Source organism: Carica papaya, chromosome 5 (assembly GCF_054855325.1).
Source record: "Carica papaya isolate Zhongbai chromosome 5, ASM5485532v1, whole genome shotgun sequence".
Taxonomy (NCBI): domain Eukaryota; kingdom Viridiplantae; phylum Streptophyta; class Magnoliopsida; order Brassicales; family Caricaceae; genus Carica; species Carica papaya.
In genome coordinates, this window is record NC_142313.1 from 19,578,183 (window position 1) to 19,602,054 (window position 23,872).

Here is a 23,872-nt window from a genome sequence, read left to right on the forward strand (position 1 = left end):
ACTATGTAAGATGCTCGCAAAGACATTTTTATCACGTGATGGGCTTCAATCGAATGTGCAAAAAATATTAAGAAAAATGCCTCGGTGCCTTGATCACATTTGTGAATGAACCAACGAACCGTCACTCCAGTCCCATGTAATGTTTAACACCTTGTCTGCAAAAAGAAGGGTGCAACACGAAGACTTCCTAGGAGGTCACCCATCCTAGTACTACTCTTGCCAAAACACGCTTTACTGTGGAATTCTGATGGGATCCAGTGAATTAGTGCTGGTATGATTGCACCCTTTCTTGTTTGCACCTCAAATACATATGCCCCTTCTCCTTCTCTCTCCCCTCCCATTATTTGTTTCGCTGTGCGCGCACCTCTCCTCTGCTTCTATTTCTAATATCAAGTGAATTACCCCGGTGCCTCAATGCATGCCCATATGAACGGATCGCTCGCCACGCCTTATTTTTTGTCTTTCTACTATTTAAGATACTTGCAGTGACATTCTTATCACGTGGTGGGCTTTAATTAAATGCGCAAAAAATATTAAACAAAATACCCTTGCGTTGTGATCACATTTGTGAATGAATCAGTAGATCGTCGCTCTAGTCCAGCATAACGTTTAATGCCCTGTCTGCAAAAAGAAGGGGTCAACACGACAAATTTCAAGGAGGTCACCCATCCTAGTACTAGTCTCATCCAAGCTTGCTTAACTGCGGAGTTCTGATGGGATCCGGTGAACTAATGCTAGTATGATCGCACCCGTTTTGGTTTGCACCGGAAATACATATAGCCCTTCTCCCTCTCTCTCCCCTCCCGTCATTTGTTTCGTTGTGCACGCACCTCACCTCTGCTTCTAGTTCTAATGTCGAGCGAAATGCCCCGGCCCCTCGATTCATGCCCATATGAACAAAACACCGATTGCACCTAATTTTTCGTTGTTCTACTATGTAAGATGCTCGCAAAGACATTTTTATCACGTGATGGGCTTCAATCGAATGTGCAAAAAATATTAAGAAAAATGCCTCGGTGCCTTGATCACATTTGTGAATGAACCGACGAACCGTCACTCCAGTCCCATGTAATGTTTAACACCTTGTCTGCAAAAAGAAGGGTGCAACACGAAGACTTCCTAGGAGGTCACCCATCCTAGTACTACTCTTGCCAAAACACGCTTTACTGTGGAATTCTGATGGGATCCAGTGAATTAGTGCTGGTATGATTGCACCCTTTCTTGTTTGCGCCTCAAATACATATGCCCCTTCTCCTTCTCTCTCCCCTCCCATTATTTGTTTCGCTGTGCGTGCACCTCTCCTCTGCTTCTATTTCTAATATCAAGCGAATTACCCCGGTGCCTCAATGCATGCCCATATGAACGGATTGCTCGCCACGCCTTGTTTTTTGTCTTTCTACTATTTAAGATACTTGCAGTGACATTCTTATCACGTGGTGGGCTTTAATTGAATGCGCGAAAAATATTAAACAAAATGCCCCGGTGCCATGACTCACATTTGCGAATGACGGGAAGGGAGAGGGAAGGAGAAGAGATATATGTCTTTGCAGCGCAAATTAGAAGGGGTGTGATCATACCAGTACTAGTTCACCAGATCCCATCAGAACTCCACAGTCAATCGTGCTTGGGCGAGAGTAGTACTAGGATGGGTGACCTCTTGGGAAGTACTCGTGTTGCACCCTTCTTTTTGTAGATGGGGTGTTAAATGTTACGCGGGACCGGAGCGACGGTCCGCTGGTTCATTCGTAAACATGAGTCACGGCACCGGGAAATTTTACTTAATATTTTTTTAGCATTCAATTAAAGCCCATCATGTGATAAGTGTGTCATTGTGAGTATCTTAAATAGTAGAATAATGAAAAACGATGTATAGCGGCGATCCGTTCATATGGGCATGAGACGAGGCGTCGGGGCATTTCGCTTGATATTAGAACTAGAAGCAGAGGTAAGGTGCGTGCAAAGAGAAACAAATGACGGGAGGGGAAAGGGAAGGAGAAGGGGCATATGTATTTGCGGCGCAAATAAGAAAGGTTGCGATCATACAAGCAATAATTTACTGGATCCATTCAGAACTCCGCAGTTATGTGTGCTTGGGCGAGAGTAGTACTAGGATGGTTGACCTCCTGGGAAGTCCTCATATTGCACCCTTCTTTTTGCGAACGGGACGTTAAACATTACATAGGACCAGAGCGACAGTTCGCTGGTTCATTCGCAAATGTGAGTCAAGGCGCCGGGGTATTTTGCTTAATATTTTTTGCGCATTAAATTAATGTCCATCACGTGATGAGCGTGTCATTGTGAGCATTTTACATAGTAAAAAAATAAAAAATGAGGTGCAGCGGGCGTTCCGTTCATATGAGCATGTGTCAAGGCGTCGAGGCATTTTGCTTGATGTTAGAACTAGAAGCAGAGGTAAGGGGAGAGGGAAAGAGAAAGGGTATATGTATTTGCGGCAGAAACCAGAATTGGTGCGATCATACCAGCACTAGTTCACCAGATCCCATCAGAACTTCGCAGTTAAGCATGTTTGGGAAAGAGTAGAACTAGGATGGGTTGTTCCTCGAAAGTCCTCGTGTTGCACCCTTATTTTTGCAGACTGAGTGTTAAACGTTACGCAGGATCAGAGCGACAGTCTACCGGTTCATTTACAAACGTGAGTCACGGCGCTAGAGCATTTTGCTTAATATTTTTTCACACATTCAACTAAAGCCAATCTTGTGATGAGAGTGTCATTGTAAGCAGCTTAAATAGTAGAACAATGAAAAATGAGGTACGCTGGGCGATCTGTTCATATGGGCATGAGTTGAGGTGCTGGAGCATTTCGCTTGATATTAGAACTAGAAACAGAGGTGAGGTGTGCGCGTACAGCGAAACAAATGACGGGAGGGGGGAGGGAAGGAGAAGGGGCACATGCATTTGTAGTGTAGAAGGGGATGAGTGTGATCAGAACAGCACTAATACAACGAATCCCATAAGAACTTTGCAGTTAAGTGTCCTTTGGTGAGAGTATTACTAGGATTGTTGACCTCTTGGAAAGTCCTCATGTTATACCTATTTTTTTTGCACACGAGGCAATAAACGTTACGCGCGACTAAAACCACAGTTTGTCGGTTCATTCGCAAACGTGAGTCACGGCATTTGGGCATTATGCTTAATATTCTTCGTGCATTCATTTCATCCAGGCGTGAGTCAAGCCACTGGAGCATTTTTCTTGATATTAGAATTAGAAGCAAAGGTGTGGGGTGCGCGCACAGCGAAAAAATTGATGGGGGGAGAAAAGGAGAAGGGGTATATATATTTGTAGCGCGAAATGGAACGGGTGCGATCATACCAACACTAATTCATTGGATCCCATCAGAACTCTACAGTTAAGCATTTTTGGGTGAGAGTAGTACTAAGATAGTTGACCTCTTAGAAAGTCCTCGTGTTGCACCCTTCTTTTTCCACACGAGGCAATAAACGTTACGTGCGACCGGAACCACTATCTGTCAGTTCATTTGCAAATGTGAGTCGCAGCGTCAGGGAATTTTGCTTAACATTTTTCGTGCATTAATTTATAGTCCACAATGTTATAAGAGTGTTATTACGAGCATCTTACATAGTGGAACAATGAAAAACGAGGTGCGGCGGGCAGTCCATTCATCTGGGCGTAAGTCGAGCCGCCCGGGCATTTCGCTTGATATCAGAATTAGAAGAAGAGGTGCAGGGTGCGCGCACAGCACAAAAAATGATATCAAGGGGGAGGGAAGGAGAAGGGGTATATGTATTTGTAGTGCAAAATGGAACAAGTGCGATCATACCAGCACTAATTCACCAGATCCCATCAAAACTGCACAGTTAAGCGGGCTTGGGTAAGAGTGGTACTAGGATGGGTGACCTCCTGGGAATTCCTCGTGTTGCACCTATTTTTGTGCGCAAGAGAAAATAAATGTTACACGCGACCAGAACCACGGCCTGTCGGTTCATTAGCAACCGTGAGTCGCGGCGTCAGGGCATTTTGCTGAATATTTTTTGTGCATTCATTTATAGTCCATCATGTGATAAGATTATCTTTACGAGCATCTTAGATAGTAGAACAATGAAAAACGAGGTGTGACAGACGGTCTGTTCATCTATGCGTGAGTCGAGCCGCTTGGGCATTTCGCTTGATATTAGAATTAGAAGCAGAGGTGCGGGGTGCGCACATAACGAAAAAAATGACTAGAGGGGGGAGGGAAGAGAAGGGGTAGATCTACTTGCAACGCGAAATGGAATAGGTACGATCATACCTGCACTAATTCGCCGGATCCCATCAGAACTCCACAGTTAAGCGTTTTTGGGCGATAGTAGTACTAGGATGGGTGACCTCCTGGGAAGTTCTCGTGTTGCACCCTTCTTTTTGTAGACGGGGCATTAAATGTTACGTAGGACTAGAGCGACGATCCGCCGGTTCATTCACAAACGTGAGTTACGACACTGGAGAATTTTGCTTAATATTTTTTTCACGTTTAATTAGAGCCCATCACGTTATAAGAGTGTTATTACGAGTATTCTACATAGTAGAACAATGAAAGCAAAGGTGCAGTGGGCGGTCCGTTCATATGGGCATGAGTCGAGGCACCGGGGCATTTCACTTGATATTAGAACTAGAAGCAGAGGTGAGGTATGCGTGCACCGCGAAAAAAATGACGGGAGGGGGAGGGAAGAAGAAGGGATATATGTATTTGCAGCACAAAATGGAAGTGGTGCGTCATAGTAGCACTAATTCAAGGGATCCCATCAGAACTCCACAGTTAAGCGTACTTTGGCGAGAGTCATTAGAGGATGGGTGATCTCTTGGGAAGTCCTCGTGTTGTACCCTTCTTTTTACAGACAGGGCATTAAATGTTATGTGGGACCAGAGCGACGGTCAACCGGTTCATTTGCCAACGTGAGTCACAGCACCAAGGCATTTTGCTTAATATTTTTTGTGCATTCAATTAAAGCCCATCACGTGATAAGAGTATTATTACGAGTATCTTAAACAGTATAACAACAAAAACAGAGGTGCATCAGGCGATTCGTTCATATGGGCATGAGTCGAGGCGCCGGGGCATTTCACTTGATATTAGAACTAAAAGCACAGGTGAGGTGTACGCATAGAACGAAAAAAATAACGGGAAGGGGGAGGGAAGGAGAAGGGGCACTTACATTTGTAGTGGGGAATAAGACGGGTGCGATAAGACCAGTACTAATGCACCAAATCCCATAGGAACTCTACAATTAAATGTCCTTTGGTGAGAGTAGTTCTAAAATGGTTGACCTTTTGGAAAGTCCTCGTGTTGTACCTGTTTCTTTGCACACAAGGCAATAAATGTTACGCGCGACAACCACCGGTTCATTCGTTAATGTGAGTCGCGATGTCAGGGCATTTTGATTAATATTTTTCATGTATTCATTTAAAGTCCACCACATTATAAGAGTCTCATTACGAGCATCTTACATTGTAGAACAACAAAAAATGAGGTGCAGCAGACGGTCATTTCATATGGGTGTGAGTCGAGCCGCCGGTGCATTTCGTTTGATATTAGAATTATAAGCAGAGGTGCGGGATGCACACACAGTGAAAAAAATAACTACAGGGTAGAGGGAAAGAGAAGGGGTATATGTATTTGCAGCGCGAAATGGAACAGGTGCGATCATACCAGCACTAATTCACCAGATTCCATCAGAACTCCATAGTTAAGCATTTTTGGGCAAGAGTAGTACTAGGATGGGTGATCTCTTGGGAAGTCCTCGTGTTGCACCCTTCTTTTTACAGACGGGGTATTAAATGTTACGCGGGATTAGAGTGACGGTCCACTAATTCATTCACAAACGTGAGTCACGGCGCCGGAATATGTTGCTTAATATTTCTTGTGCATTCAATTAAAGCCCATTATGAACACGAGTACTATTACGAGTAACTTACATTGTAGAACAACGAAAACATAGGTGCGGCGGTCGATCCATTCAAATAGGCATGAGTTGACGCGCCTGGGCATTTCGCTTGATATTAGAACTAGAAGCAGAGGTGAGGTGTACGTGCACAGCGAAACAAATGGCAGGAGGGAAAAGGGAATGAGAAGAGGTATATGTATTTGTGGCGAAAACTAGAAAAATTTTAATCATGCCAGCAATAATTCACCAAATCTCATCAGAACTCCGTAGTTAAGCGTGCTTGGGTGAGAGTAGTACTAGGATGGGTGACCTCCTAGAAAGTCCTCGTGCTGAACCCTCATATTTGTAGATGGGGAATTAAACGTTACGCAATATCACAGTGACGGTCCGCTGATTCATTCGCAAACGTGAGTCACGGCAACCAAGAATTTTGCTTAATATTTTTTATGCATTCAATTAAAGCTCATTACGTGATAAGAGTGTTATTACGAGTATCTTACATAGTAGCACAACGAAAGCAGAGGTGCGGTGGGCGATCCATTCATATGGGCATGAGTCGAGGCGTCGGGGCATTTCTCTTGATATTAGAACTAGAAACATAGGTGAGATGTGCGCATAAAGCGAAACAAATGACAGAGAGGGGGAGGGAAGGAGAATGGGCACATGCATTTGTAGCGCGAAATGGGACGGGTGCGATCAAACCAGAACTAATGCACCGAATCCCATAAGAAGTATGCAGTTAACTGTCCTTTGATGAAAGTAGTATTAAGATGGTTGACCTCTTGGAAAGTCTTCGTGTTGCACCTCTGTTTTTGCACACAAGGAAATAAACGTTACGCGAGGGGGAGGGAAGGAGAAGGAGTATATGTATTTGCAGTGCGGAATGAAACAGGTGCCATTATACCATCACTAATTCACTGGATCCCATTAGAACTCTGTAGTTAAATGTGCTTGGGCGAGTGTAGTACTAGGAGTTGTGATCTCTTGGGAAATCCTTATGTTGCACTAATTTTTTTATAGATGGGTCATTCGACGTTACGCGCGACTGGAACTATGGTCCGCTGGTTTATTTGTAAATGTTAGTTACGGCGCTGAGGCATTTTACTTGATATTAAAAGGAGAATGAAAGGTGCAGTGTGCACGCACAAAGAAACAAATAGCGAGAAGGGGAGGGAAGGAGAAGGAGTGTATGTATTTGTAGCGAAGAAGGAAACAGGTGCCATTATACAATCACTAATTCACCGGATCCCATCAGAACTCTGTAATTAAGTGTACTTGGGCAAGAGTAGTATTAGGATGAGTGACCTCTTGGGAAGTACTCGTGTTGCACCTGCTTTTTACAGATGCGTTGTTCGACATTACGCACAACTTGAATTATGGTCCGCTGGTTTATTCGCAAATGTGAGTCACAGCACCGATGCATTTTATTTAATATTAAAATGAGAAGGAGAGGTGTAGTGTGCACGCACAAGGAAAAAAATGACGGGAGGGGGGAGGGAAGGAGAAGGAGTATCTATTTGCAGTGCAGAATGAAACAGGTGCGATCATACCAGCACTAATGCACTGGATCCCATTAGAACTCCGCAGTTAAGTGTGCTTGGGCGAGAGTAGTACTAGGATGGGTGATCTCCTTTTAAGTTCTCGTGTTTCACCCATTTTTCTTGTAAATGGGTCGCTTGACGTTACACGTGACTGGAACTATGGTCCGCTGGTTTATTTACAAATGCGAGTCATGGCATTGGGGAATTTTACTTGATATTAGAACGAGAAGGAGATGTGCAGTGGGCACGCACAAGGAAACAAATGACGGGAGGGGGGAGGGAAAGAGAAGGAGTGTATGTATTTGCAGCGCGGAATGAAACAAGTGCCATTATACCAGCACTAATACACCATATCCCATCAGAACTTCGCAGTTAAATGTGCTTGGGCAAGTGTAGTACTAGGAGTGGTGACTTCCTAGGAAGTCCTTGAGTTCCACCCATGTTTTTATAGATGGGTCGTTCAACCTTACGCGCGATTGGAACTATGATCCGCTGGTTTATTCCCAAATGTGAGTGACGACGTTGGAGCATTTTACTTGATATTAGAACAAGAAGAAGAGGTGCAGTGTGCTTGCACAAGAAAACAAATGACGAAGGGGGGAGGGAAAGAGAAGGAGTGTAGTATTTGCAGTGTAGAATCAGAAAAGTGCAATCATATCAGCACTAATGCACTGGATCTAATCAGAACTCCGTAGTTAAGTGTTCTTGGGCGAGAGTAGTACTAGGATGGGTGACCTTCTGGGAAGTACTCGTATTGCACCCATTTTTTTCAGATAGGGTGTTCGACGTTACGCCCGACTAGAACTATGTTACGCTGGTTTATTCGTAAATGTGAGTCAAGGCGCCGAGGTATCTTACTTGATATTAGAACGAGAAGTAGAGGTGAAGTATGCACGCACAAGGAAACAAATGACGGGAGGAGGGAGAGAAGGAGAAGGAGTGTATGTATTTGAAGCGCAGAATGAAATAAGTGTGATCATACCAGCACTAATGCACCAGATCCCATCAGAACTCCGTAGTCAAGTGTGCTTGGGCAAGAGTAGTACTAAGATGGGTGACCTTCTAGGAAGTCCTAGTTTTGCATCCATTCTTTTACAGATGGGTCGTTCGGCGTTACGTGCGACTAAAACTATGGTCCGCTAGTTTATTCGCAAATGTGAGTTACGATGCCGGGATATTTTACTTGATAATAGAACGAGAATGAGAGGTGTAATGTGCATGCACAAGGAAACAAATGACAGAAGGGGGAGGGAAGGGGAAGGAGTATATGTATTTACAGCGCAGAATAAAACAGCTGCGATTATACCAACACTAATGCACCAGATCCCACCAGAACTCTGCAATTAAGTGTGTTTGAGCGAGAGTAGTACTAGGATGGGTGACCTCCTCGGAAGTACTCGTGTTGCACCCGTCTTTTTTTTTAATATTTTTCATGCATCCATTTGTAGTCCACCACGTGATAAGAGTGTCATTATGAGCATCGTAAATAATAGAACAAGCAAAGCAGAGGTGCGGTGGGCGGTCCGTTCATCTGGGCGTGAGTCGAGGCAAACTAGGCATTTTGTTTGATATTACAACTAGAAGTAGAGGTGCGGTGTCCACACAGAGCGAAACAACTGATGGGAGGGGGGAGGGAAAGAGAAGGGGTATATGTATTTTAAGTGAGGAATAGGACGGGTGGGATCATACTAGCACTAATGCATCATATCCCATCATAATCTGCAGTTAAGCGTGTTTGGGAGAGAGTAGTACTAGGATGAGTGACCTCTTGGGAAGTGCTTGTGTTGCACCCGTCTTTTTGCAGACAGGGAATCAAACGTTACGCGCGACCGGATCCCATCAGATGGGCGTTAAATGTTATGGAGGACTAGAGCGACAGTCGTCGGTTAATTCGCAAACGTGAGTCGTGGTGCTGGAGCATTTTGCTTAATATTATTCGTGCATTCAATTATAGCCCACCACGTGATAAGATTATTATTACGAGCATCTTACATAGTAGAACAATAAAAAAGGAGGTGTGGCGGGTGTTTCATTCATATAGACATGAGTATAAGTATCGGGGCATTTCACTCGATATTAGAACTAGAAGTAGAGGTGCGTTGCGCACACAGCGAAATAAATGGCGGGAAGGGAGAGGGAAGGAGAAGGGATATATGTCTTTGCGGCACAATTTAGAAGGGGTGCGATCATACCAGCACTAGTTCACGGGATCCATCAGAACTCTGCAGTTAAGCGTGCTTGAGCGAGAGTAGTTCTACGATGGATGACCTATTGGGAAGCACTCGTGTTGCACCCTTTTTTTTGCAGACGGGGCATTAAATGTTACGTCTGCCTGTTCATTCGCAAACGTGAGTCACAGTGCCAGGGTATTTTTATTAATACTTTTCGTGCATTCAATTAAAACCCATCATGTGATTAGAGTGTCATTGCGAGCATCTTATATAGTAGAACAACGAAAAATGAGGTGCGGCGGGCGATACGTTCATATGGGCATGAGTCGAGGTGCCAAGGCATTTCGCTTGATATTAGAACTAGAAGCAGAGGTGAGTTGCGCGCACAACAAAATAAATGACGGGAAGGGAGAGGGAAGGAGAAGTGGTATATGTCTTTGCGGCGCAAATTAGAAGGGGTGCGATTATACCAGCACTAGTTCACCAGATCCCATCAGAACTCCACAGTCAAGCGTGCTTGAGCGAGAGTAGTAATAGGATGGGTGACCTCTTGAGAAGTACTAGTGTTACACCCTTCTTTTTGTAGACGGGGCGTTAAATGTTATGCTGGACCAGAGCGACAGTCTGGCGGTTCATTCATAAACGTGAATCGTGGCGCTGGGATATTTTGCTTAATATTAGAACGAGAAGGAGAGGTGCAGTGTGTACGCATAAAGAAACAAATGACAGGAGGGGGGAGGTAAAGAGAAGTAGTGTATGTATTTGCAGCGTAGAATTAAATAGGTGCAGTCATACCAACACTAATACACCGGATCCCATCAGAACTCCGTAGTTAAGTATGCTTGGGCGAGAGTAGTACTAGGATGGGTGACCTCCTGGGAAGTCCTCGTGTTGCAACTATTTTTTTACAAATGGGTCGTTCGACGTCACGTATGACTGGAACTATGTCCGCTGGTTTATTCGTAAATGTGAGTCACGACGTCGGGGCATTTTACTTGATATTAAAAGGAGAATGAGAGGTGCAGTATGCACGCACAAGGAAACAAATGACAGAAGGAGGGAGAAAAAGAGAAGGAGTGTATGTATTTGTAGCGCGGAATGAAACAAGTGCCATTATACAATCACTAATTCACCGGATCCTATTAGAACTCCACAGTTAAATGTGCTTTGGCGAGTGTAATACTAGGAGTGGTGACCTCCTGCAAAGTCCTCGTGTTGCAACTATTTTTTTGCAGATGGGTCGTTCGACGTTATGCGCGACTGGAACTATGGTCCACTAGTTTATTCGCAAATGTGAGTCACGGCACTAAGACATTTTATTTGATATTAAAACGAGAAGGAGAAGTGTAGTGTGCACGCACAAGGAAATAAATGACGGGAGGGGGTAAGGATGGAGAAGGAATGTATGTATTTGCAGCGCAGAATGAAACTGGTGCGATCATACCAGCACTAATGCACCGGATCCCATCAGAACTCCGCAGTCAAGTGTTCTTGGGCGAGAGTAGTGCTAGGATGGGTGACCTCCTGGGAAGTCCTCGTGTTGCATCCGTCTTTTTTTAATATTTTTTGTGCATCCATTTATAGTCTACCACGTTATAAGAGTTTCATTACGAGCATCGTAAATAATAAAACAAACAAAACAGAGGTGTGGCAGGCGGTCCGTTCATTTGGACGTGAGTCGAGGCAACAGGCCATTTTTCTTGATATTACAACTAGAAGTAGAGGTGCGATGTCCACACCGAGCGAAACAAATGATGGGAGGGGGGAGGGAAAGAGAAGGGGTTTATGTATTTAAAGTGAGGAATAGGACGGGTGGGATCATACTAGAACTAATGCATCGTATCCAATCATAATCTGTAGTTAAGCGTGTTTGGGCGAGAGTAGTACTAGGATGAGTACCTCTTGGGATATGCTTGTGTTTCACCCTTCTTTTTGCAGACAGGGCACCAAATGTTACGTGCGACCGGAGCCATAGTCCACTGGTTCATTTGCCGGCGTGAGTCGCCGCACCTGGGCATTTTGCTTTTTTTTTTGTGCACTCATTTATAGTCTACAACGTGATAGAGAGTCATTACGAGCATCTTACATAGTAGAACAACGAAAGAAAAAGGTGTGGCGGGTGGTCCTTTAATCTGGGCATAAGTCGAGGCGCTGGGGCATTTTGCTTGATATTAGAACTAGAAACAGAGATGCAGTGTGCGCGCACAGCAAAAAAAATGCTGGGAGAGGGGAGGAAAGGAGAAGGGGTATATGTATTTGCAATGCAGAATGGAAGGGGTGCGATCATACCAGCACTAATGCACCGGTTCCCATCGAACTATGCAGTTAAGCATGCTTGAGCGAAACTAGTACTAAGATCAGTAAACTCCTGAGAAATCCTCGTGTTACACTATCTTTTTGCAAACGGGGCGTAAAACGATAAATGTGATCGGAGCCACAATCCGCTGGTGTGAGTCGCTTCGCCGGAAAATTTTGCTTACTATTTTTTTGTGCATTCATTTATAGTCTATCACGTGATAAGAGTGTCATTACGAGTATCTTACATAGTAGAATAAAGAAAAATGAGGTACGGCGGGCAGTCCTTTTTTCTGGCGTGAGTCGAGGTGTCGGGGCTTTTTGCTTGATATTAGAACTATAAACAGAGGTGTAGTGTGCGCGCACACCGAAAAAAATGACGGGTGGGGGGAGGGAAGGAGAAGGGGTATATGTATTTACAGTGCGGAATGGAAGGGGTGCAACATACAAGCATTAATACACCAGATCCCATCGAACTCCATAGTTAAGCGTGCTTGGGCGAGAGTAGTACTAGGATGGATGACCTCCTGGGAAGTTCTCTTTTTGCACCCCTCTTTTTGCAGACGGAGCGTCAAACATTACGCGCGATCGAAGCCACAGTCCGCCGGCATGAGTAGTGACGTTGAAACATTTTTCTTAATATTTTAGGTGCACTTATTTGTAGTCCGCCATGTGATAAGAGTCTCATTACGAGAGTCTTACATAGTAGAACAACGAAAAAAGAGGCGCAGCGGGCCTTTGTTCTTTTGGACATAGTCAAAGCGACATGGCATTTCGCTCTATATTAGAACTAGAAGCAGAGATGCGGTATGCCCGCAGAGCGAAATAAATGATGGGAGGGGGGAGGGAAGGAGAAGGGCTATATCTATTTGCAGTAGGGAATGGGACAGTTGCGATCATACAAACACTAATGCACAGTATCCCATCAGAACTCTGTAGTCAAGCGTGCTTTGGCAAGATTAGTTCTAGGATGGGTGACCTCCTGGAAAGTTCTCGTGTTGAACCCGTCTTTTTGTAGATGGAGTGTGAAACTTTAAGTGCGATTGGAGCCACAATTTGCTGGTGTGAATCGTAGGGCCTGAAAATTTTGCTTAATATTTTTCGTGCATTCATTTATAGTCCACCACTTAATAAGAGTGTCATTACGAGTATCTTACATAGTATAACAATGAAAAATGAGGTACAGTGGGCGATCCATTCTTCTGGGTATGAGTCGAGGTGCCGGAGTATTTTCCTTGATATTAGAACTAAAAACAGAGGTGTAGTGTGTGCGCACAACGAAGCAAATGACGGGAGGGGGGAGGGAAGGAGAAGGGGTATATATAATTTCAGCGTGGAATGGAAGGGGTGCGATCATACTTGCACTAATGCACTAGATTCTATCGAATTTCGTGGTTAAGTGTGCTTGGACGGAAGTAGTACTAGGATGGGTGACCTCCTGGAAAGTTCTTATGTTCCAATCGTTTTTTTGCTGACGAGACGTTAAACATTATACGCGATCAAAGCCATTGTCCCTCGGAGTGAGTCGCAACGCCAAGACATTTTTCTTAATTTTTTTCATGCATTCATTTATAGTTTGCCACGTGGTAAGAGTGTCATTAGGAGCATCTTACATAGTAGAATAACAAAAAATGAGGTGCAGGGGGTAGTTCACAAACATGAGTCACGACGTCAAGGCATTTTGGTTAATATTAGAACTCGAAGCAGAGGTAAGGTGCGTCCATAGTGAAATAAATGACGGGAGGGGAGAGGGAAGGAGAAGGGGTATATGTATTTACGGTGCGAACCAAAGCGGATGCGATCATAACAGCACTAGTTCACCGGATCCCATCAGAACTCTGCAGTTAAGCGGGCTTGGGCGAGAGTAATACTAAGATGGGTGACCTCTTGGGAATTCCTCATGTTGCACCCTTCTTTTTGCAAGGGAGGACTTAAATGTTACACGGGACCGGAGTGATGGTCTGTTGTCTCATTTGCAAACGTGAGTCATGGCGCTGGGGCATTTTGCTTAAAATTTTTCATGCATTCAACTAAAGTCCATCACATGATGAGAGTGTCATATGAACAAATTGCCCTCTGCACTTCTATTTTTATTATTATACTATGTAAGATACTCATAATAACACTCTTATCACGTGATGGGCTTTAATTGAATGCACGAAAAATATTAAGAAAATGCCCCGATGCTGTGACTCATGTTTGCGGATGAACCAGCAGACCGTCGCTCTGATCCCACGTAATGTTTAATACTTCGTTTACAAAAAGAAGGGTGCAACACGAGGACTTCCCAGGAGGTCACCCATCCTAGTACTACTCTCGCCCAAAAACGCTGAACTGTAGAGTTCTGATGGGATCTGACAAATTAGTGCTAGTATGATCGCACCCGTCCCATTCCGCGCTACAAATGCATGTGCCCCTTATCCTTCCCTCCCCCTCCCATCATTTGTTTCGTTGTATGTGCACACCTCACCTCTGCTTCTAGCTCTAATATCAAGAGAAATACCTCGGCGGGTCGACTCACACCCAGATTAACGGACAGCTTGTCGCACCTCTTTTTTCATAGCATTACTATGTAAGATGCTCGTAACGACACTCTTATCACGAGGACTTCCTAGGAGGTCACCCATCTGAATATTACTCTCCCCGAAGCATACTTAACTACAGAGTTCTGATGGGATCCGGTGAACTAGTGCTTGTATGATCGCACCCGTTCTAATTTACGCCACAAATACATATATCCCTTCTCCTTCCCTTTCCCCTCCTCGTCATTTGTTTCGTTGTGCGCGTAACTCACCTCTGCTTCTAGTTCTAATATCAAGCAAAATGCCCTAGTGCCTTGACTCATGCCCATATAAACGGATCAACCGTAGCACCTCATTTTTCGTTATTCTACTATGTATGATACTCGCAATGATACTCTTATCACGTTATAGGCTTTAATTGAATGTGCAAAAAATATTAAGCAAAATGTCCCGACGCCGTGACTCTCATTTGCGAATGAACCGGCGGACCATCGCTCTAGTCCCGCGTAATGTTTAACAGCCTGTGTTCAAAAAGAAGGGTGCAACACGAGGACTTCCAGGGAGGTCACCCATCTTAGTACTACTCTCGCCCAAGCATGCTTAACTGCGAAGTTCTGATGGGATCCGATGAACTATAGTTGGTATGATCGCACCCATTCTAGTTTGCGCCGCAAAGACATATACCCCCTTCTCCTTCCCTCTACCCTCCCATCATTTGTTTCGCTATGTGCACGCCTCACCTGTGCTTCTAGGTCTAATATCAAGCGAAATACTGGTGCCTCGACTCATGCCCATATTAACGGACAGCCCGCCGCACCTCATTTTTCGTTGATATACTATATAAGATACTCGAAATGACATTCTTATCACGTGATGGGATTTAATTGAATGCGTGAAAAATATTAAGAAAAATACCCCGGCACCATGACTCACGCTTGTGAATGAACTGGCAAACTATCGCTCAGGTCCTGCGTAACGTTTAAAACTCCATCTGTAAAAAGAATGGTGCAACACGAGGACTTCCCAGGAGGTCACCCACCTTAGTACTACTCTCCGCCAAACACGCTTAACTGCAGAGCTTTGACAGGATCCGGGGAAATAGTGCTGGTATGATCGCACACGTTCTAATTTGCGCTACAAATACATATTCTCCTTCTCCTTCCCTCTCCCCTCCCGTCATTTTTTTCGCTGTGCGCGCAACTCACCTCTGCTTCTAGTTCTACTATCAAGTGAAATGCCCCAATGCCTCGACTCATACCCATATAAATGGATCGCCCACCGTACTTCGTTTTTTTTTTATACTATGTAAGATACTCATAATGACACTCTTATCACGTGATAGGCTTTAATTGAATGCGCAAAAAATATTAAGCAAAATACCCTGGCATCATGACTCACGTTTGCGAATGAACCGACAGATTGTCGTTCCGGTCCCGCATAACGTTTAACGCTCCGTCTGCAAAAAGAAGGGTGCAACACGAGGACTTCCTAGGAGGTCAACCTCCTAGTACTACTCTCGTCCAGCACGCTTAACTGCGGAATTCTGATGGGATTCGGTGAACTAGTATTGGTATGATCGCTTCCATTCTAGTTTACACTGCAAAAACATATACCCCTTCTCCTCCCCCCCCCCCCCCCCCCGGGTCATTTATTTTACTGTGTACGTACCTCACCTCATCTTATAGTTCTAATATCAAGCGAAATGCCCCACGCCTCGACTCATGCCCATATGAACGGATCACACCGCAACACATCTTTCATTTTTCTACTATGTAAGATGCTCGCAAGGATACTCTTATCATGTGGTAGACTATAAATGAATGCACGAAAAATACTAAGCAAAATAGCCTGACAACGTGACTAACGTTTGTGAATGAACCGACGGACTGTGGTTCTGGTCGGGCATAATGGTTTATTGTCTTGTGTGCAAAAAAATAGGTGCAACACGCGGACTTTCCAAGAGGTCAATCATCTTAGTACTACTCTCACCAAAGGACACTTAACTGCAGAGTTCTTATGAAATTCGGTGCATTAGTGGTGGTTTGATCGCACCCGTCCCATTCCCCACTACAAATGCATGTGCCCCTTCTCCTTCCCTCCTTCCTCCCATCATTTGTTTTGCTGTACGCGCATACCTCACCTCTGCTTCTAGTTCTAATATCAAGCGAAATACCCCGGCGCCTCGACTCATGCCCATATGAACGAATAGCCTACCACACCTCTGTTTTCGTTATTCTACTATGTAAGATACTCGCAATAACACTCTTATCACGTGATGGGCACTAATTGAATGCACGAAAATATTAAGCAAAATGCCCCGGTGCCGTGACTCATGTTTGTGAATGAACCAGCGGATCATCGCTTTGGTCCTACGTAACATTTGCCCCGTCTTAAAATGTTTAACTACGGAGTTCTGATGGGATCCGACGAACTAGTGCTGGTATGATCGCATCCATTCTAGTTTGCATCGGAAATACATATACCCCTTCTCCTTCTCTCTCCCCTCCCATCATTTGTTTCATTGTGCGCGCACCTCACCTCTGCTTCTAATTCTAATATCAAGCGAAATGCCCCGGCACCTCGACTCATGCCCATATAAACGGATCCTCGCCATACCTCATTTTTCATTGTTCTATTATTTAAGATGCTCGCAATGACACTCTTATCACGTGATGGGCTTTAATTGAATGTGAAAAAAATATTAAGCAAAATGCTCCAACGTTGTGACTCACATTTGTGAATGAACCAGCGAACTGTCGCTCTAGTCCCACGTAACGTTTAACGCCCCATTTGCAAAAAGACTTGTACAACACAAGGACTTCTCAGGAGGTCACCCATCCTAGTACTACTCTCTCCCAAACACGCTTAACTGTGAAGTTCTGATGGGATCCGGTGAACTAGTGCTGGTATGATCGCGCCCATTTTGGTTTGCGCCGCAAATACATGTATCCCTTCTCCTTCACTCTCCCCTCCCGTCATTTGTTTCTCTGTGTGCGCACCTCACATCTGCTTCTAGTTCTAATATCAAACGAAATGTTCCGGCGCCTCGACTCATGCACATATGAACGGATCGCCTGTGGCACCTCATTTTTCGTAAGAAGGGTGCAATACGAGGACTTCCAAGAAGGTCACACATCATAATACTACTCTCTCCCAAGCACACTTAACTGTGAAGTTCTGATGGGATCCAATGAATTATTGCTGGTATGATCGCACCTTTTCTTATTTGCGCCGCAAATACATATGCCCTTTCTCCTTCCCTCACCCCTACCATCATTTGTTTCGTTGTGCATGCACCTCACATCTCCTTCTAGTTCTAATATCAACTGAAATACCCCAACACCTCGACACATGCCCATACGAACGGATCACCCGCCACACCTCATTTTTCGTTATTATACTTTTAAGATTCTCGCAATGATACAATTATCACGTGATGGGCTTCAATTGAATGTTGAAAAAATATTAAGCAAAATGACCTGGTGCCGTGACTCACGTTTTTAAATGAACCAGCGAACCATCGCTTCAGTCTCCTGCAATGTTTAACGCCCCGTTTGCAAAAAGAAGGGTGTAACACGAGAACTTCCTAAGAGATCACCGATCCTAGTACGACTCTTGCCCAAGCATGTTTAATTGCAGAGTTCTGATGGGATCTGGTTAACTAGTGCTGGTATGATCGCACCCGTTCTTGTTTGTGCCACAAATACATATACCCCTTCTCCTTCACTCTCCCCTCCAATCATTTATTACACTATACGCGAACCTCACCTCTTCTTCTAGTTCTAATATCAAGTGAAATGCCCCGATACCTCGACTCATGCCTATATGAATGGATCGCCCGCCGCCTCTTTTTTTTGTTGTTCTACTATTTGAGATGCTCGCAATGACACTCTTATTACGTGATGGGCTTTAATTGAATGTTGGGAAAGTATTAAGCAAAATGCCTCTGTGCTGTGACTCACGTTTGCAAATGAACCGGCGGACCATCGCTCCGGTCCTGTTGAATGTTTAACGCCCCCTCTGCAAAAAGAAGTGTGCAATATGAGAACTTCCCAGGAGATCACCCATCGTAGTACACCTCTTGCCCAAGCACACTTAATTGCAGAGTTCTGATGGGATCCGGTGAACTAGTGCTGGTATGATCGCACCCATTCTAGTTTGCGCCCCAAGTACATATACCTCTTATCCTTCTCTCTTTCCTCCCATCATTTGTTTCACTGTGCATGCACCTTACCTCTGCATCTAATTCTAATATCAAGCGAAATACGTCGGTGCCTCGACTCATGCTGAACGGATAGTACCGCACCTCATTTTTTGTTGTTCTATTATGTAATATGCTCGTAAAGACACTCTTATCACATGATGGGCTTCAATTAAATGTGCAAAAAATATTAAACAAAATGTCCCGGCGCCGTGACTCATGTTTTTGAATGAACCGACAAATCATCATACCTCATTTTTTGTTGTTCTACTATGTAAGATTCTCATAATGACACTCTTATAATGTGGTGGACTATAAATGAATGCATGAAAAATATTAAGCAAAATATTCTAGTGTCGCGACTCACGTCGGCAGACTATGGCTCCTATCGCGCATAACGTTTAACACTCCATCCGCAAAAAGACGGGTGCAATACGAGAGTTTTCCAAAAGGTCACCCATCCTAGTACTACTATCGCCAAAGCACGTTCAACTACCGAGTTCGATGGGATCCGATGCATTAGGGCTAGTATGATCACACCTCTTCTCCCTCCCTCCCCCCCTGTTATTTGTTTCGCTATGCGCGAACACCGTACCTCTGCTTATAGTTCTAATATAAAGCAAAATGCTTCGGTAACTCAAATCACACCCAGATGAACGAACTACCTGCTGCACCTCATTTTTCGTTATTCTACTATATAAGATGCTCATAATGACACTCTTATCACGTGGCGAACTATAAATGAATGCACAAAAAATATTAAGCAAAATATCTTGGCGTCGCGACTCACTCGGGGGACAATGGCTCTGATCACTCATAATGTTTAACGTCCCATCAGCAAAAAGACGAGTGGAACACGAGGACTTTTCAGGAGGTCACCCATCTTAGTACTACTTCCGCCCAAACACACCTAAATACGAAATTCAATGGGATCCAGTGCATTAATGCAAGTATGATCGCACCCCTTCTATTCTACACTGCAAGTACATATACCCCTTCTCCTTCCCTCCCCCCTCCCGTCATTTGTTTCGTTATGCGAACGCACCACACCTCCGTTTCTAGTTCTAAATCAAGCAAAATACTCCAATGCCTCGACTCATGCCCAGATGAATGGATCGCCCACCGCACCTCATTTTTCGTTGTTATACTATGTAAGATACTCGTAATGACACTTTTATTACGTGTTGGACTATAAATGAATGCAAGAAAAATATTAAGCAAAATTTTCAGGCCCCGCGACTCACATCGGCAGACTGTGGCTCTGATCGCGCTTAACATTTAACACCCCGTCTACAAAACGACGGGTTCAACACGAGAACTTTTCAAGAGGTCACCCATCCTAGAACTAATCTCGCCCAAGCACACTTGACTACAGAGTTGTGATGGGATTCTGCGCATTAGTGTTTGTATGATCGTAACTGTCCCATTCCCCGCTATAAATACATATAACCCTTCTTCTTCCCTCCTCCCTCCCATCATTTATTTCGTTGTGCGGGCATACTGCATCTCTGCTTCTAGTTCTAATATAGAGCGAAATGCCATGTCACTATGACTCACGCCTAGAAGAACGGAGGCCCGTTGCGCCTCTTTTTTCGTTGTTCTACTATGTAAGACTCTTGTAATGAGATTTTTATCACGTGGTGGACTATAAATAAATGCATGTAAAATATTAAGCAAAATGTTTCAATGTCGCTACTCATGCCAGCAGACTGTGGCTCCGATCGCGCGTAACGTTTGATGACCCGTCTGTAAAAGGACGGGTGCAACACGAGGACTTCCTAGGAGGTCACCCATCCTAGTACTGTTATCGCCCAAACACGCTTAACTACGGAGTTCGATGGGATCCGGTGTATCAGTGCTAGTATGATTGCACCCCTTCCATTCAGCACTGCAAATACATATACCCCTTCTCCTTCCCTCCCGCGACCCATCATTTTTTTCGCTGTGTGCGCACACCACACCTCTGTTTATAGTTATAATATCAAATGAAATGCCTCGATGCCTCGACCCATGCCTAGAAGAAAGGACCGCCCATCGTACCTCATTTTTCTTTATTCTACTATGTAAGATGCTCGTAATGACACTCTTTTCATGTGGTAGACTATAAATGAATGCATGAAAAAATAGTAAGCGAAATTTTTTAGCGACGCGACACACGCCAGCAGATTGTGGCTTCGATCACGTGTATCATTTTATGCCCCATTTGCAAAAAGACAGTGCAACATGAGGACTTCTCAGAAGGTTACTGATCCTAGTACTACTCTCGCCCAAGCATGCTTAACTGCATAGTTTGATGGGGTCCGATGCATTAGTGCTGGTATGATCGCACCTCTTCCATTCTGCATTGCAAATACATATACCATTTCTCATTTTCTTCCCTCTTCCGTCATTTTTTTGCTGTGCGCGCACACTACATCTCTGTTTCTAGTTCTAATATCAAGCAAAATGCTCCGGCGCCTCGACTCATGCCTAGATTAAAGGACCACCCACGACACTTTTTTTTTCATTGTTCTACAAGGTAAAATGTTCGTAATGACTCTTTTATCACGTGGTGGACTATAAATGAGTGCACAAAAAAAAGTAAGCAAAATGCCCTCGCGCGGCGGCTCACACCGACAAATGAACCAATGGACTATGGCTCCGATCGCACATAACATTTAATGCCCTGTCCGCAAAAAAACAAGTGCAACACGAGCACTTCCCAGGAGGTCACTCATCCTAGTACTACTCTCGCCCAAACACGTTTAACTGCAGAGTTATGATGGGATATGATGCATTAGTGCTAGTATGATCACACCCTTTCCATTACTCACTGCAAATATATATACTCCTTCTCCTTCCCACCCCCCTTCCCGTCATTTATTTCCTTGTGCTTGCACACTGCACCTCTGCTTCTCGTTCTAATATCAAGTAAAATGCCCCAGTGCCTTGACTCACATTTATGAATAAACCAGCGGACTATAGTTCCAGTCACGCATAACATCGAACGCCCCATCTGTAAACAAATGGGTGCAACTCGAGGACTTCCCAGGAGGTCAGTCATCCTAGTACTACTCTTACCCAAACACATTTAACTGTGGAGTTCTGATGGGATCTGGTGCATGAATGCTGGTATGATCACACCCTTTCCATTACGCACTGCAAATAGATATACTCCTTTTCCTTCCCGCCCCCCCTCTCGTCCTTTATTTTCTTGTGCGTGCACACTGCACCTCTGCTTCTCATTCTAATATCAAGTAAAATGTCCCAACGCCTTGATTCACATTTGTGAATAAACCAGCGGACCATAGTTTCAGTTGCGCGTAACGTTTATCGTCTCGTGTGAAAAAAAAAACAGATGTAACACGAGGACTTTCTAAGAGGTTAGCCATCTTAGTAATACTCTCACTAAAGGACACTTAACTGCATAGTTCTTATGGGATTCGATGCGTTAGTACTGGCCTGATCGCACCCGTCCCATTCCATGCTACAAATGCATGTGCCCCTTCTCCTTCCCTCCCCCTTCCCGTAATTTGTTTCATTTTACGTGTACACTTCACCTCTGCTTCTAGTTCTAAAATCAAGCGAAATACCCTGGCGCCTCGACTCATGCCCATATGAATGGATTACCCACCGCACTTCTATTTTCATTGTTTTACTATGTAAGATACTCGTAATAACACTCTTATCACGTGATGGGCTTTAATTGAATGCACAAAAAATATTAAGCAAAATGCTCTGACGCCGTGACTCACATTTGTGAATAAACCGACAGACCGTCGCTCTAGTCCCGCACAATGTTTAACGCCTCGTCTGTAAAAAGAAGGGTATAACACAAGGACTTCCTAGAAAGTCACACATCCTAGTACTACTCTCACCCAAAAGCGCTAAACGGCGGAGTTCTGATGGGATCCGGTGAATTAGTCCAGGTATGATCGCACCTATTCCATTTCGCGCTGCAAATACATATATCACTTCTCATTCCCTCCCCCGATCTCGTCTTTTTTTGTTGTGCACGCACCCCGCACCTCTACTTCTAATTCTAATATCAAGCGAAATCCCCCGGCAGCTTGACTCACGCCATGATGAATGGATCGCCATCCGCACCTCTTTTTTCATTGTTCTACTATGTAAGATGCTCGTAATGAGAAGCTTATAACGTGGTGGACTATAAATGAATGCATGAAAAAATATTAAGAAAAATGTCTGACGCCGCGACTCACGTTTGTGAATGAACTGACGGACTGTGGTTCCGGTCGCACGTAACGCTTATTGCGTCATGTGCAAAAAATAGGTGCAACACGAGGACATTCCAAGAGGTCAACCATCTTAGTACTACTCTCACCAAAGGACACTTAACTGCAGAGTTCTTATGGGATTCGGTGCATTAATGCTGGTCTGATCGCACCCATCCCATTCCCTGCTAAAAATTCATGTGCCCCTTCTCCTTTCCTCCCCCTTCCCGTCATTTGTTTCATTGTACGCGCACACCTCACCTCTGCTTCTAGTTCTAATATCAAGCGAAATACCCCGGCGCCTCGACTCATGCCCATATAAACAGATCGCCTGCCGTACATCTCTTTTTGTTGTTCTACTATATAAGATATTCATAATAACACTCTTATCACGTGATGGGCTTTAATTGAATGCACAAAAAATATTAAGCAAAATGCCCCGGCGCCGTGACTCACGTTTGCGAATGAACTGGCAGACCATCGCTCTGATCCCGCGTAATGTTCAATGCCCCATCTATAAAAAGAAGGGTGTAACACGATGACTTCCCAGGAGGTCACCAATCCTAGTACTACTCTCGCCTAAAAACGCTTAACTGCGGAGTTCTAATGGAATCCAACGAATTAGTGCTAGTATGATCGCACCCGTTCCATTTCGCACTTCAAATAGATATACCCCTTCTCCTTCCCTCCCCCTCTCGTCATTTTTCTCGCTGTCCGCGCATCCTGCACCTCTTCTTCTAATTTTAATATCAAGTGAAATGCTCCGGCAGCTCGACTCACGCCCAGATTAACGGACTACCTGTCGCACCTCATTTTTCGTTGTTATGCTATGTAAGATGCTCGTAATGACACTCTTATCACATCATGGAATATAAATGAATGCATGAAAAATATTAAGCAAAATGTCATGATGCCACGACTCACATTTGTGAATGACCTGATGGACTGTTGTTCTAGTCGCATGTAACATTGATTTCCTCATGTGCACAAAAACAGGTGCAACACGAGGACTTTCCAATAGGCCAACTAT

The 23,872-nt window shown here is 44.3% G+C and overlaps 25 pseudogenes; 14 read left to right on the forward strand and 11 right to left on the reverse strand.

The window, feature by feature from the left end:
• Positions 1 to 166: 166 nt before the first annotated feature.
• LOC148254648 (5S ribosomal RNA) lies at positions 167 to 285 on the reverse strand (annotated as a pseudogene).
• An 813-nt stretch (positions 286 to 1,098) lies between these two features.
• Positions 1,099 to 1,217, reverse strand: LOC148254649 (5S ribosomal RNA; annotated as a pseudogene).
• Positions 1,218 to 1,563: 346 nt separating this feature from the next.
• On the forward strand, positions 1,564 to 1,682 carry LOC148254650 (5S ribosomal RNA; annotated as a pseudogene).
• Positions 1,683 to 3,317: 1,635 nt separating this feature from the next.
• LOC148254651 (5S ribosomal RNA) lies at positions 3,318 to 3,436 on the forward strand (annotated as a pseudogene).
• An 818-nt stretch (positions 3,437 to 4,254) lies between these two features.
• Positions 4,255 to 4,373, forward strand: LOC148254652 (5S ribosomal RNA; annotated as a pseudogene).
• Positions 4,374 to 5,649: 1,276 nt separating this feature from the next.
• LOC148254653 (5S ribosomal RNA) lies at positions 5,650 to 5,768 on the forward strand (annotated as a pseudogene).
• Positions 5,769 to 7,434: 1,666 nt separating this feature from the next.
• LOC148254654 (5S ribosomal RNA) lies at positions 7,435 to 7,553 on the forward strand (annotated as a pseudogene).
• A 530-nt stretch (positions 7,554 to 8,083) lies between these two features.
• Positions 8,084 to 8,202, forward strand: LOC148254655 (5S ribosomal RNA; annotated as a pseudogene).
• A 205-nt stretch (positions 8,203 to 8,407) lies between these two features.
• LOC148254656 (5S ribosomal RNA) lies at positions 8,408 to 8,526 on the forward strand (annotated as a pseudogene).
• Positions 8,527 to 8,731: 205 nt separating this feature from the next.
• On the forward strand, positions 8,732 to 8,850 carry LOC148254657 (5S ribosomal RNA; annotated as a pseudogene).
• Positions 8,851 to 9,617: 767 nt separating this feature from the next.
• On the forward strand, positions 9,618 to 9,735 carry LOC148254658 (5S ribosomal RNA; annotated as a pseudogene).
• A 331-nt stretch (positions 9,736 to 10,066) lies between these two features.
• On the forward strand, positions 10,067 to 10,185 carry LOC148254659 (5S ribosomal RNA; annotated as a pseudogene).
• A 206-nt stretch (positions 10,186 to 10,391) lies between these two features.
• LOC148254660 (5S ribosomal RNA) lies at positions 10,392 to 10,510 on the forward strand (annotated as a pseudogene).
• Positions 10,511 to 11,040: 530 nt separating this feature from the next.
• Positions 11,041 to 11,159, forward strand: LOC148254661 (5S ribosomal RNA; annotated as a pseudogene).
• Positions 11,160 to 12,340: 1,181 nt separating this feature from the next.
• Positions 12,341 to 12,457, forward strand: LOC148254662 (5S ribosomal RNA; annotated as a pseudogene).
• Positions 12,458 to 13,698: 1,241 nt separating this feature from the next.
• Positions 13,699 to 13,817, forward strand: LOC148254663 (5S ribosomal RNA; annotated as a pseudogene).
• Positions 13,818 to 14,171: 354 nt separating this feature from the next.
• LOC148254664 (5S ribosomal RNA) lies at positions 14,172 to 14,290 on the reverse strand (annotated as a pseudogene).
• A 673-nt stretch (positions 14,291 to 14,963) lies between these two features.
• LOC148254665 (5S ribosomal RNA) lies at positions 14,964 to 15,082 on the reverse strand (annotated as a pseudogene).
• A 347-nt stretch (positions 15,083 to 15,429) lies between these two features.
• On the reverse strand, positions 15,430 to 15,548 carry LOC148254666 (5S ribosomal RNA; annotated as a pseudogene).
• A 1,680-nt stretch (positions 15,549 to 17,228) lies between these two features.
• LOC148254667 (5S ribosomal RNA) lies at positions 17,229 to 17,347 on the reverse strand (annotated as a pseudogene).
• Positions 17,348 to 18,458: 1,111 nt separating this feature from the next.
• Positions 18,459 to 18,577, reverse strand: LOC148254668 (5S ribosomal RNA; annotated as a pseudogene).
• Positions 18,578 to 20,385: 1,808 nt separating this feature from the next.
• LOC148254669 (5S ribosomal RNA) lies at positions 20,386 to 20,503 on the reverse strand (annotated as a pseudogene).
• An 805-nt stretch (positions 20,504 to 21,308) lies between these two features.
• Positions 21,309 to 21,427, reverse strand: LOC148254670 (5S ribosomal RNA; annotated as a pseudogene).
• A 207-nt stretch (positions 21,428 to 21,634) lies between these two features.
• LOC148254671 (5S ribosomal RNA) lies at positions 21,635 to 21,753 on the reverse strand (annotated as a pseudogene).
• Positions 21,754 to 23,367: 1,614 nt separating this feature from the next.
• Positions 23,368 to 23,486, reverse strand: LOC148254672 (5S ribosomal RNA; annotated as a pseudogene).
• Between the last annotated feature and the right edge of the window lie 386 nt (positions 23,487 to 23,872).